This window comes from Cannabis sativa, chromosome 6 (genome assembly GCF_029168945.1).
Source record: "Cannabis sativa cultivar Pink pepper isolate KNU-18-1 chromosome 6, ASM2916894v1, whole genome shotgun sequence".
Lineage (NCBI taxonomy): Eukaryota > Viridiplantae > Streptophyta > Magnoliopsida > Rosales > Cannabaceae > Cannabis > Cannabis sativa.
The window spans coordinates 59,936,177-59,949,419 of NC_083606.1; positions in this window are offsets into that span (position 1 = coordinate 59,936,177).

Consider the following 13,243-nt stretch of genomic DNA (forward strand, 5'->3'; position numbering starts at 1 on the left):
AAATTTTCCTCTTTGAAATTAATTTATACAAATATTAATAATAAAGAAAATGAAAAATAAAATATCATCACTGTATTTTATTTTAATAAAACCGATCATTCATAACGTAATTATTCATTTACCACCTATAGTTGAGATAGTTTTATAATCAAAATATCTTCTTCTTCTTCTTGATTGATTAGTCATTTGTTTAAAAATTCAACACATATTATATTTTTAAGAAGAGATAGATCTCCTCCAAAACTCCTCACTCACATCTTTTATGAATTTAAAGAAACTCATAACAAAATCATTCTATTAATTTTACTTTCAAATCAAAATAATTTTTCATAGAAACTAAATAATCATTTCATTATAAGTAATGAGTTGATAATACATAATGAATAAAAATTAAATATATATAAATAAACTCGTGAATAAGATTGCAAAATGTAGACTCTCTCTATAGTAATCATTCCTATTATATACACATGGAGGATTTACTTCACAATATCAATTTGATAAATAAAAATATTATATATGAGAATAAGAAATATGGTATCTATTTATACATTATGAGTTGATAATACATAATGGATAAAAATTAAAATATATTAATATATATATATAAGGGTGCACTCTTAATGGGTATTACCCATTCATGGGTAATATTGTGAAATTTTAAGTTTTTATACTAGTTTTTCTATATAATTAAAAAAATCTTTTATTTTTACATTATATAAGTTAGGGTTATTCAATAAGTTGAAAAAAATTAAGAAAAAAAAAATCGACAAAAAACAAAGTTGAGTTTAACTGAAGTATTTTGTATATAAACATATTTTCAATATAGTGTAAAAAGTGATATTTTTTTTTATATTTTTTTTTTTAATTAAGTAGCTAAATTAAACATATAAATTCAAATTTCTCTTTTATTATTCATCATTGGATCAAAATCTAATAATCTAATATTTTTAAAATTAATATTTATAATTAAATTGTCTAGTAATCATAATGGGTAATACCCATTTAAAAATATTCCACATATATAAATAACCTCATGAATAAGATTAAAAAATGTAGACTCCTTTTATAGGAATCATTCCTATTCATGCATATAAATGATTTACTTCACATCATCAATTTAATAAACAAAAATATCATATGTGAGATTGAGAAATATGATATTTATTTATAGTTATTTTACATAGAGAGGGAGAGAGAGGTGGTGAGGTGGAAAATGAATAGTTTTTTAATAGTGTAATAGATATTAATTATTGTAAATTAAAAGGGAAATTTGATTTTATATACTTAAAAAATTAAAAAATTTTATTATTAAACCAAAACTTTTCAAAATAAAAGAACTATGACATTTTTTTTCAAAACCCCAAAAATACCCCCCTCACAATTCAAACCCATTCTCTCTCTTTCCCTCAAACTCTCTCTGCATCATCTCTCTCTCTCTCTCTCTCTCTCTCTCTCTCTCTCTCTCTCTCTCTCTCTCTCTCTCTCTCTATCTCGCATCCCACAACCGCCCACCCTCACCACCACCTCCGACGTCCGACCTCCGACCCTCACCACCCCTCCGACCACCCGCACCAACACCCTCGACCCAGCCCCCCTCTCTCGGACCACCCAAACTTCGCACCCCCTCAGCCCCATCGGACCAGTATGTTTTTTTTTTTTTTTTTTTTTGCGATTTCAGAGAGAGGAAAAGAGAGTGGGGTCCGATGGTCGGACCATGGGGTCCGAATTTAGGGATGCACACGGGGCGGGGAATTAGCAGGGAGTGCTCTCCCCGTCCCCATCCCCGTTAGGATTTTAATCCCCATCCCCGCCCCATCCTTGCTTATTCCCCATCGGGGACGGGGCGGGGAATCCCCTAATGGGGCGGGGACGGGGCGGGGAATCCCCTATTGTAAAAATAAAGTTTATTTTACAAATTTAAATATATAAAATTATTAAAGTACTTAAAAGATAAAATATTACATATTATTTACTATTCAATATAGTAATTATTATACAAAAATACAACTTTAAAAATTGTAAAAATGATATTAGTATACTAAAAAAAATACAAACGCTTATATAAAATATATAATATTAATAAAAAAATAATTAATAAATTAAACGGGTCCCCGTCGGGGCGGGGAGTATCATCCCCGTCCCCGCCCCATTTAACATTCGGGGATAAAAGTTGATCCCCGTCCCCGCCCCGCTCCCCATTTAGACGGGGAATCCCAGCCCCATTAGGAGCAGGTCCCCGCGGGGCCCCATCCCCATGGGGAAAATGTGCATCCCTAGGTCCGATGGGTCCGATTGGTCGGACCCCATGGTCCGACCATCGGACCTGGGGGAATTTTTTTTTTTTGATTTCAGACAGAGGAAGAGAGAGAGAGAGATGGGGTTGAGTTATGAGAGGGGTATTTCTGGGTTTTAGATAAAAGTGTCATATTTTTCTTAGTTTTAAATGTATTGGTTTAAAAATAAAATATTAAGGTTTTTTAAGTATAGAAAATCAAATTTCCCAATTAAAAAATTGATGTTACATGCATGAATAATAATTTTATTGGAGAAGATGATAGATTTTGTGCATAGTATAATAGTTATACAATAAAATAATAAACAAATATATCATATGTGAGATTGAGAAATATGATATCTATTTATAGTTATTTTACATAGAGAGGGAGAGAGAGGTGGTGTGGTGGAAAATGAATAGTTTTTTAATAGTGTAATATATATTAATTATTGTAAATTAAAGAATTGATGTTACATGCATGAATAATAATTTTATTGGAGAAGATGATAGGTTTTGTGCATAGTATAATAGTTATACAATAAATTATATTATACATTTAATTAGTGGTACTAAATTTTTTAATTTTTTTATAATCATATTAATTGTAAGGCTAATTAGTAATTTTTTTCCCCGAACTTTGACATGTACCAAATCATGCCCCTAAACTTTTTTGGCCGTTAAAAATTCCCCCTGAACTATCGAGATTGTTAGATTTAAGGATTTTTGTCTAATTTTAGTAAAAAAATTCTAACATGGATGAAAGTTTAGGAGACATGATTTAGTACATATTAAAGTTTGATGGGCATGATTTGGTAGATATCAAAGTCTAGAGAGCATGATTTAGTACATAAACAATCATTGAAATAGTAAAATTGAATGAAATTAGACAAAAGTCCTTAAATTTAACAATCTCAATAGTTTGGGGAGAATTTTTAACGGCCAAAAAAGTTCAGGGGGCACGATTTGGTACATGTCAAAGTTCAGGGAGAAAAATTACTAATTAGCCTAATTGTAATAATGGATTGATATTATTAATTAATAAATTATAAAAGTTCAAATATGAAATGAAAATCTAAAATAACTACAAAATAGATAAATTAGAAAGAAAGAAGGGGAGTATGCCACATAAATCTTGAATGCTTTCCTATATATATATTGATATATTGATATGCCACAAAACCCTGAAGAATTGAAATATTTTTAAAGGGCCTTCATTGAAGAATCCGTGATAAAGAACAAAAAGATTTTCTGATATACGAAGAAGCTGAAACTTATTTATAAATTATAGGCAAATAAGAAGCCCAACAGAAAAACTCATGCTAGGCAACTTGAATGGATTTGTGATAAAGCACAGAGATACATGCATGGAAATAGCCAAGGGAAATAGGAATGCAAATGTACTCTACCATATTTGATATGAAAAATTTGTAACGTAAGTATACGTCTCGTTTTAAGTAATAGTAGTGCATAAGCATGAGTATCGTCCCAAGAAAACTATTATCAAATACTAATAATTATTTTTCTACTTTCTATTTAGCAAACAAAAAATGAGGAAATATTATTAAAACTAAAAAAATAATTTAACTATAAAATTAAAGTAAGCAAACAATGATTATGAATATAAATAAATAGGACCTAGACTATTAAATTCATCAACTTGTCAATATTTATTTTACTAGTCTGTTCTACAATTTCTTCTTCCAATTTCAATACAAATTAACTAAAATGATTCCTATTCTTTTTCAATTCATAAGACCTCAATCTATTAAAAGATCAACACCTATTCTACAAGTATCTAGAATTTTCTATCATTTTGGTAATATTATAGAATTTTCTAGAATTATAGAGAGTAATAGTCATAAAATGTTTAGGCTATAATAAATTGACAATTTGCTAGAACATTCTAGCATAATAATGTACCATCCTTTGAGTAGTATAAATAGGGGAATAGGTCCTTTGGTGGTGTGTGGTGAGTTGAGCGATAACTTGAGTGTTCAAGTAAAGTGTGTCCTAGTGTGTTCAACTAAGTTCCAATAAAACTCTAAAAGAGTGTCTCATCAAATAGTGTGCAAGTAAACATTTAAGTGTGAGTGTCTAGTAAATAAATGAGTGAGTGCTTGGTGTGTTGTGATCAAGATAAAGTGTTCAAGTCTTGGTGTAATTGCTTATATAATAATAAAGTAATTACATTTTCACGTGTTGTGGTGTCCAAGAAACATGTCGAAGCATGCTACATGTGAAGAATGTTCCAGGAAGATTTTGGGCTGAAGGTATGAAGACAGCCGCTCACGTAATTAATAGGCTTCCCCAAGCTAAGTTAGGGTTCGTTTCACCCTTTGAAAAACTGTGGGGTTGTAAATCTGTAGTAAGTCACTTTCGAGTATTTAGTTTTGTGTGCTACGTATTCGTGCCAAGCCACTTACGTAGCAAATTTGACAAGAAGGCGATACGATGTATCTTTGTGGGATACGACAGCGAACGGAAAGGGTGGAGATGTTGCGACCCTACAACTGGAAAGTGTTATACATCAATGAATGTGGTCTTCGATGAGGCATCATCATGGTGGTCATCGCAAAAGGAAGCATTACCAGATTCTAAAGAAATGGAAGACGAATTGCAGAAGAAAATGGGGGAGCAAATTGTTGAGTTACCTCTAACTCAAGATACAAATAAAGAAGCAAACACCGAGGACAAGACACCTTAGAATCCATGGAAAGCAGGGGTGCATCAAAGAAAAGAACATGATGATAGCCAATCAGAACTTTGGAGATCAACAAGAGCGTAAGAGCCAAATCCAAAATATGCTAATGCTGCGGTAGCTGAAGAAGAAAAGTTTAGAGAACCAGAGTCATATGAAGAGGCATACCAAAACTGCAAGTGGCTAGAAGCTATGAAAGAAGAAATAAGTGCGCTAGCAAAGAATCAGACTTGGGAGTTGGTACCAAAGTCGAAAGAAGTGAAACCCATTTCGTGCAAATGGGTCTACAAGGTAAAATCCTGTCCTGACGGCTCAATTGAAAGATACAAGGCTCGGTTAGTTGCTCTAGGATTCTCTCAACAATATGGGCTAGATAATGACGAGACATTTAGCCCAGTCGCTAAGATTACAACAATACGGGTTCTATTAGCACTTGCAGCTAGTAAAGACTGGAGGCTATGGAAAATGGATGTAAAGAATGCCTTTCTACTTGGAGAACTGGATCAAGAGATATACATGTTACAACCAAGAGGGTTTGAGGATAGAGCACATCCCGACTATGTTTGCAAACTAAAAAAGGCACTGGTTTAAAGCAAGCTCCACGAGCATGGTATGGAAAGATTGCCGAGTTCTTAGTAGAAAGCAAATATTCCATGGCACATGTAGATTCAAGCTTATTCGTCAAAGTAAGGGAAGCAAAGATTGCGATTGTTCTGGTATATGTCGATGATCTCATTATCACTAGAGATGATGATGCAGAAATTTTTCAAACAAAGGAGAACCTATCAGTACGCTTTCAAATAAAGGAGCTTGGAGAATTGAAACACTTCCTTGGATTAAAAGGTTTATTTCTCTGTCAACAAAATTATGCTAAAGATTTGCTGCAAAGATTTGGAATGCTCGAGTGCAAGCCCATCTCAACACCTATGGAAGCTAATGCTAAGCTATGTGCTCATGATGGGAAGGACTTGCAAGATGGAGCAATGTATCGACAACTGGTGGGAAGTCTAATCTACCTTACATTGACTCGACCAGATATTTCTTATGCAGTTGGAGTAGTAACTCGATATATGCAGCAACCAAAGAAGCCACATTTGGAAGTAGTACGACGAATACTGAGGTATGTCAAAGATACCATTAACTATGGTCTCTTCTATAAGAAAGGAGATGAGGTTAAGATTATTGGCTACTGTGATGCTGATTATGCTGGAGATCATGATACATGACGATCAACTACTGGGTATGTATTCAAGATTGGATCTGGGGTAGTGTCTTGGTGTAGCAAAAGGCAACCAACAGTGTCTTTGTCAACCACAGAAGCAGAGTATAGAGTAGCAACAATGGCAGCTCAAGAGAGTACGTGGTTGATGCAACTAATGAAGGATCTACACCAATTTACAGATTTTGTAGTGCCACTTTATTGTGACAATCAATTTGCTATTCGTCTAGCAGAGAATCTAGTTTTTCATGCTCGAAAAAAGCATGTGGAGGTGCATTACAACTTTCTTAGAGAGAAAGTACTTCAAGAAGAGTTAAAGATGCACCAAGTAAAGAGCGAAGATCAAGTAGCAGATTTTGTTGGGTTTTATGCCCTAAATAAAACTCCATTTCAATGTAATCCATTTTATTCAACATCAATAAAGAAACAGAAGTATTTTTCATACATTTGTGTATGTTTTGGTTCATCTTATCAATTGCATATATATTTGATTTATAAATTCATCTAAAACTATTTTCACGTACTTGATCCTGTTTATTGTGTTGTCAACACATTGGAAAGTAAACATGACTATTTGAATAAAGATTCCTAGATTTATCACACACAGGATTTTACTGATATGATAATCTACAAAAGAGTTTACTTACATTTGGAGAAATGCTATGTTCTTTCCAGAGCATTGGTTAAGTAAAGCTCAGGTTGGGTGCATAGAGTATGCATCGGAAGGGACCGATATTGAACTTTGACTTAGATTTATTAAACTTACCGTAATATCTATTCAAGTCAATATCGCCTAGTTGATCCTAGATCAAATGATCTTAATCCTGCTATGATTAGGCTCAATCTCAAGAGTGTTATTCATGTTCTTTGATTTGTTAGTTAAGCCTACTTTTGGGTCAAGGTGATACGTACATTTTGGGAACACGGTAGTGCAATTGAGTGGGAGCGCTAACATAAACATGGAATCTATAGCTTCTATCTGGCGAATAGTAAGTAAAGGATGATCTCCTTCGAGCTTGACCAAACGAAAATAAATGGTGGAGTACTCATTTCACATAAGATCAAATATCATTTATACGGGGTTAAGTGTTTTAAGGATAGAATACATTGTAGGGTGTAACGGTAATCTAATCCCTTTACAGTGTAGATCATTCATATAGAGGATCATTGATCAAATTAGGATTATAACAATGGATAACTAATGATGTGTCTATATGGTGGAACATATAGAGCATTCTATATACTGAGAGTGCAATTCTAAGTTCTATGCGTGGATTCAACGAAGAATTAATAAGTCAGTAAATTTAGGTTATAAATTCTTGATCTGCTTATTGGAAGCTCGGTTATATAGACCCATGGTCCCTCCACTAGTTGAGACAATATTACTTGTAAGACTCATTTAATTGGTTTTGATTAATCAATTATAATTCTCAAATTAGACTATGTCTATTTGTGAATTTTTCACTAAGTAAGGGCAAAATTGTAAAGAAAGAGTTTTTAGGGCATATTTGTTAATTATGATACTTTGTATGTTTCAATTAATAAATATTATAAATGACAATATTATTTAATAATTATTTATAGTTATTAAATAGTTAGAATTGGCATTTAAATGGCTGAAATTAGAAATTGGCGTTTTTGAGAAAATGAGATGGAGAAATGATAAAATTGCAAAATTGCAAAAGTGAGGCCCAAATCCACATAGCCATGGCCGACCACTTTTATAGGCTTTATCATCTGATATTTTCATTATTTTAATGCCAAATAATTCAAACCTAACCCTAGTGGAATGCTATAAATAGATAGTGAAGGCTTCAGGAAATTTACAACTTGACATCTGATTTCCTTCAGAGAAAACCTGAGCCTTCTCTCTCTAACCTAGCCGCCACCTATACTCTCTTCTTCTCTCTTGAATTTCGAACCTCTTAGTGATAGAGTAGTGCCCACACACAGCAAGTGATACCTCAATCATAGTGAGGAAGATCGTGAAGAAAGACATTCAACAAGAAGGAGTTTCAGCACTAAAGAAGGAGAGAAAGAGGTCCAGATACTCTGCGACTCAAAGGATACAAGGGTTAGAGATCTGAACGGAAGGAGACATAATATTCCGCTGCACCCAATGTAAGGTTTCTCTTACTTTATACGTGTTTATTTCATAATCGTTTTAGAAGTTCATATTTAGGATGTTAAACAACATACTTGTGAGTAGATCTAAGATCCTGGTAAAATAATTTCCAAAAACTGGCCTCAGAGCCATGGTAATTGATTTTCTTGCAAGAAATTTGGACTTAAAACGATTTGTTTGTGTTTTGGATGGTATCATGTTGTTTTGTGTGTTGTATGATGATTTATTGATGTTTGTGAATTTTCGTGAAAAATTATTGAACATCTGTTTCTGGAATTATTTTTATTGGATAGTATGGAAAACATTAAGCAATTTACTTTTTAACAGAACTCAGTTTCAATTTAATTTGAATTAGTTATGATTTTTTGAAGTTTCGAAAAATATCAGGGTGGTGCAACTACACACGCGCGCGGATGAGGGGCATCCCTCGGACAGCACGCGCACAGACAAGATTTTGTCTGAAACCGAGCCTCGCACGCGCGGAGAGGCTGCATGCAGCCTCCTGCGCCGAGGATCCTCGGCCGTGCACCCTGTCTTGCACGCGGGGACAGTATGCACAACATACTGTCCGTACAGCTCGCAATTTTTTCGTTTTTCTTCGATTTTTCATGCTATTTCATGGATTTAACTTCCGATTTTTTTGTGTAGTTTTGTATTTTGATTTTTACTTTTCAATTTTCAAATCTAATATCAGAAATAAATTAATTTGAATTTTTTGAATTTAATTTTAGATATTAGTGTAATTTGAATTTGAAAACAAGTAAAAATCTATCTTTTTGCTTGATTTTATATCTTATTTTTAAATTTGATTATTTTATCTTTTTTTTTTTAAATTTAAAGGTCAGATATTAAATATTTTTTAAATTATTTTTTTTTTAAATATTTGACCTTATTTAAATTTAAAATAAGATTATTATAATCATGTAATTTTAAATAGAAGTAAGATATTTTGCTAATTTTTTAAATTTTTGTTATTTTATTTAAATTAAATTATAAAATCTGAAAAATATTTATTTATTTTTTATTTTATATTTAATTTATAAAATAATTTTAAAAATTTAAAAGGCAGTTAGCAATTATTTTTGAAATGATATTTAGGTTAGTTGAAACCTAATTTTTCAAAAATTGTAGGTTTAATTTTTTTTTTTAAAAAAAACCCGAAATATTTTTTTATTATTTAAATATTTTCGAAAATAATTATTTAAAATTAAATAATTCCTAAATCCAACTATCAAATTCATCTTGTTGGAGGAGTATGTGTTTTAGCTTGTATGTAAGTTTTATAAAACCTATTATTGCTTAATTTCAAATAGCCATGGTTAACTTGTTGACAGATCCAATGATCTGATTTTAACACATGATTCAATTGGTCAAGTAAATAATTTGTAACAGGTAAATTTTACAATCTTCTTTCATATGTGTATGACCTAGCAACATGATAGGATCCATCCAAATGTGTGCCTGTGTGAGCCTATATGTTTAATTTTGTTATAGATGCATATAGGTTGTTGTTGCTAAATAAAATATCATAGTTTTTGATAGATTTTATTTAGGCCCATTTAGTTTTTGGGCCTATTCAATTAATAACAGTTACTCATTTTAAGGTTAAATTCCTCTCTTTTGGGCCTTGTGTGAGAGTTGGGAGCCAATGTTGGAAATTATTTTACCAGGATCTTAGATCTACTCACAAGTATGTTTATTAACATCCTAAATAAGAACTTTCTAAAACGATAAATTAAACACATATAAAGTTTAAGAAACCTTACATTGGGTGCAGCGGAATATAATGACTCCTTCCGTTCAGATATCTAGCCCTTGATTCCTTTCTGTAGCAGAGCATTATCAATATCTAAACCTGGATCTCTTTCTCTGAATCTTTGATGCTGAAACTCCTTTTGCTGAATGTCTTTCTTCACGATCTTCCTCACTATGATTGAGGTATCACTTGATGTGTGTGGGCACTACTCATACACTAAGGTAGTTCGAAATTCAAAGGAAGAGAAAGAAGAAGTGGCAGCTAAAGATAGGGAGAGAGAAGGCTCAGGTTTTTCTGATTCAGAAAGTCTGAAGAAAAGTGTAATTTTCCTGAAGCCTTCACTATCTATTTATAGCATTCCACTAGGGTTAGATTTGAATTATATGGCATTAAAATAATGAAAAATCAACTTAAAATACCTACAATAGGTGGCCGGCCATACACTAAGTGGATTGGGACTTGCTTTTTGCAATTTTGCAATTTTAACACCTTTTGTATCTGATTTTCTCAAAAATGCCAATTTCCTAATTCAACCATTTAAATGCCAATTCTAACTATTGAATAACTATAAATAATTATTAAATAATATTGTCATTTATCATATTTATTAATTGAACCATACAAAGTATCATAATTAACAAATATGCCCCTATAAACTCTTTCTTTACAATTTCGCCCTTACTTAGTGAAAATTTCACAAATAGACATAGTCTAATTTGAGAATTATAATTGATTAATCAAAACCAATTACATGAGTCTTACAAGCAATATTATCTCAACTAGTGGGGGGACCATGGGTCTATATAACCGAGCTTCCAATAAGTAGATCAAGAATTTAGCACTAAAATTCACTAACTTATTAATTCTTCGTTGAATCCACGCATAGAACTTAGAATTGCACTCTCAGTATATAGAATGCTCTATATGTTCCACCATATAGACACATCATTAGTTATCCATTGTTATAATCCTAATTTGATCAATGATCCTCTATATGAATGATCTACACAGTAAAGGGATTAAATTACCGTAACACCCTACTATGTATTTTATCCTTAAAACACTTGACGCCGTATAAATGATATTTCAGCTTATGTGAAATGAGATCTCCACCATTTATTTTCGTTTGGTCAAGCTCGAAGGAGATCATCCTTTGCTTACTATTCGCCAGATAGAAGCTATAGATTCCATGTTTATGCTAGCGCTCCCACTCAATTGCACTACCGTGTTCCCAAAAAGTACGTATCACCCTGACCTAAAAGTAGGCTTAACTAACAATTCAAGGAACACGAATAGCCTTTCAAGATTGAGCCTAATCATAACAGGATTAAGAACATTTGATCTAGGATCAACTAGGCGATATTGACTTGAATAGATTTTACGGTAAGTTTAATAAATCTAAGTCAAAGTTCAGTATCGGTCCCTTCCGATGCATACTCCATGCATTCAACCTGAGCTTTACTTTAACCAATGCTCTGGAAAGAACATAGCACTTCTCCAAATGCAAGTAAACTCTGTTGTAGATTATCATATCAGTAAAACCCTGTGTCTGATAAATCTAGGAAACTTTATTCACATAGTCATGTTTACTTTCCAATGTGTTCAGGGCACAATAAACAGGATCAAGTATGTGAAAAGGGTTTCGGATGAATTTATACATTATGTACATATAATCATGAAATAAATCATGTGAACCATGCAACATTAAATGTTATTTCTGATCCATATTAATAAGTAAATCTGATTATATTGAAATGAGTTTTATTTAGGGCATGAAACCCAACAAACTCCCACTTGCACTAATATAAAACAAAAAATGCGTTTCAAATAATCTCAACACCTTGATATACAAATCAAGTGTAGTAGTAGTAAACTCCTCGTAATAGGATCTGAAAGGTTGAATTAAACACAACCTTTTCTCCACTATTACTCTTCCTTTAATCACAAAATCATTGATAATGTGAAATTCTTCTCTATATGTCTACTCTCTTGGGATACTTGATTCTATACCTTTGGCAACTACTTTTGGTTAATCAGGAAATTAATACTAGTAGTTTAAGGCAATTTGGAATGATGCCAAAAATGTATAGAACTTTCCTTAGACTGAATAAGTACCTTTCCTGCAACCTTAACATTCAGTCCCTCTCTGGTAGACCTAGAGACTTCAGATAGGTTTTTACACTTCTCCAAAATCACTATTCCACCCCCAGAGTAACCACCATCTTATCAGAAATATTTACTAGCACATAGGCAAATTTCGAAATCTGATATGGTGTAGTCTAAGAGTTTTAAACACACCCTTATAGACTAACATATAGTTCCTCTTCTTAATCTTAAGATTTACTTGATTGTCTTCCAATGTTCTTCTCCTGGATTAATCTGATACCTACTCATTACTCCCACTCAACAGCAGGTGTCTGGTCTAAGGCATACAAAAGCATATCTAAGACCTCTCACTGTTGATATAAGAAATTCTTTCATGGCTTTATCTTTTCTGGAATAGTTAAGACTTTTCCTTAGATAAATAAAATCTATACCTAAGAAGTTTTGAAGCTTCTATAGATTGCCATTAGAAAGAAAATGCTTCAGCATCTTACTAAAGTAAGTTGCTTGCATTAGAGTAAGTAATTCCCAGGTATACCACAAGCCATATGTTTGAATAACCTCAAACCTATAATACTAGGAACAGGACGTTTGTTAAGTCCATAGAATAGACTTATTAACTAAAATTTCCTTTTATGTCCTTGTAATAGAAAACTTTAGGTTATTCCATGTGAATGGATTAAACCATAGTTCTATTGGCTTTCTTCTTAGTTTCTTATCTTGACAATCCATTACTTGTTTAAACTCACAATGGATTTTAATCACTAGTGTCTCCCAAGTCATAAGAAGGTGAGTTCCTAGAAACTCTCCCACTACGACAAGGTACCGTGAATTATGTCGAAGAAAACTAAATGGTATTAACCTCTTTGGTTGTGACAAGACAACAGAGGCAGTGGGATCATCATATGTTATATAAGATGATAGAACACTTTTGGAATCAAGAAAAATATCTCCTTTATTTTCTACTTGTTTTCGGACTTAGTCATTATCTTAGAAAAGTAGTATTTGTTTGAACAAACACTTTCTTATCTATTGACAATGGGATGGTCCACCCCTAATCACTT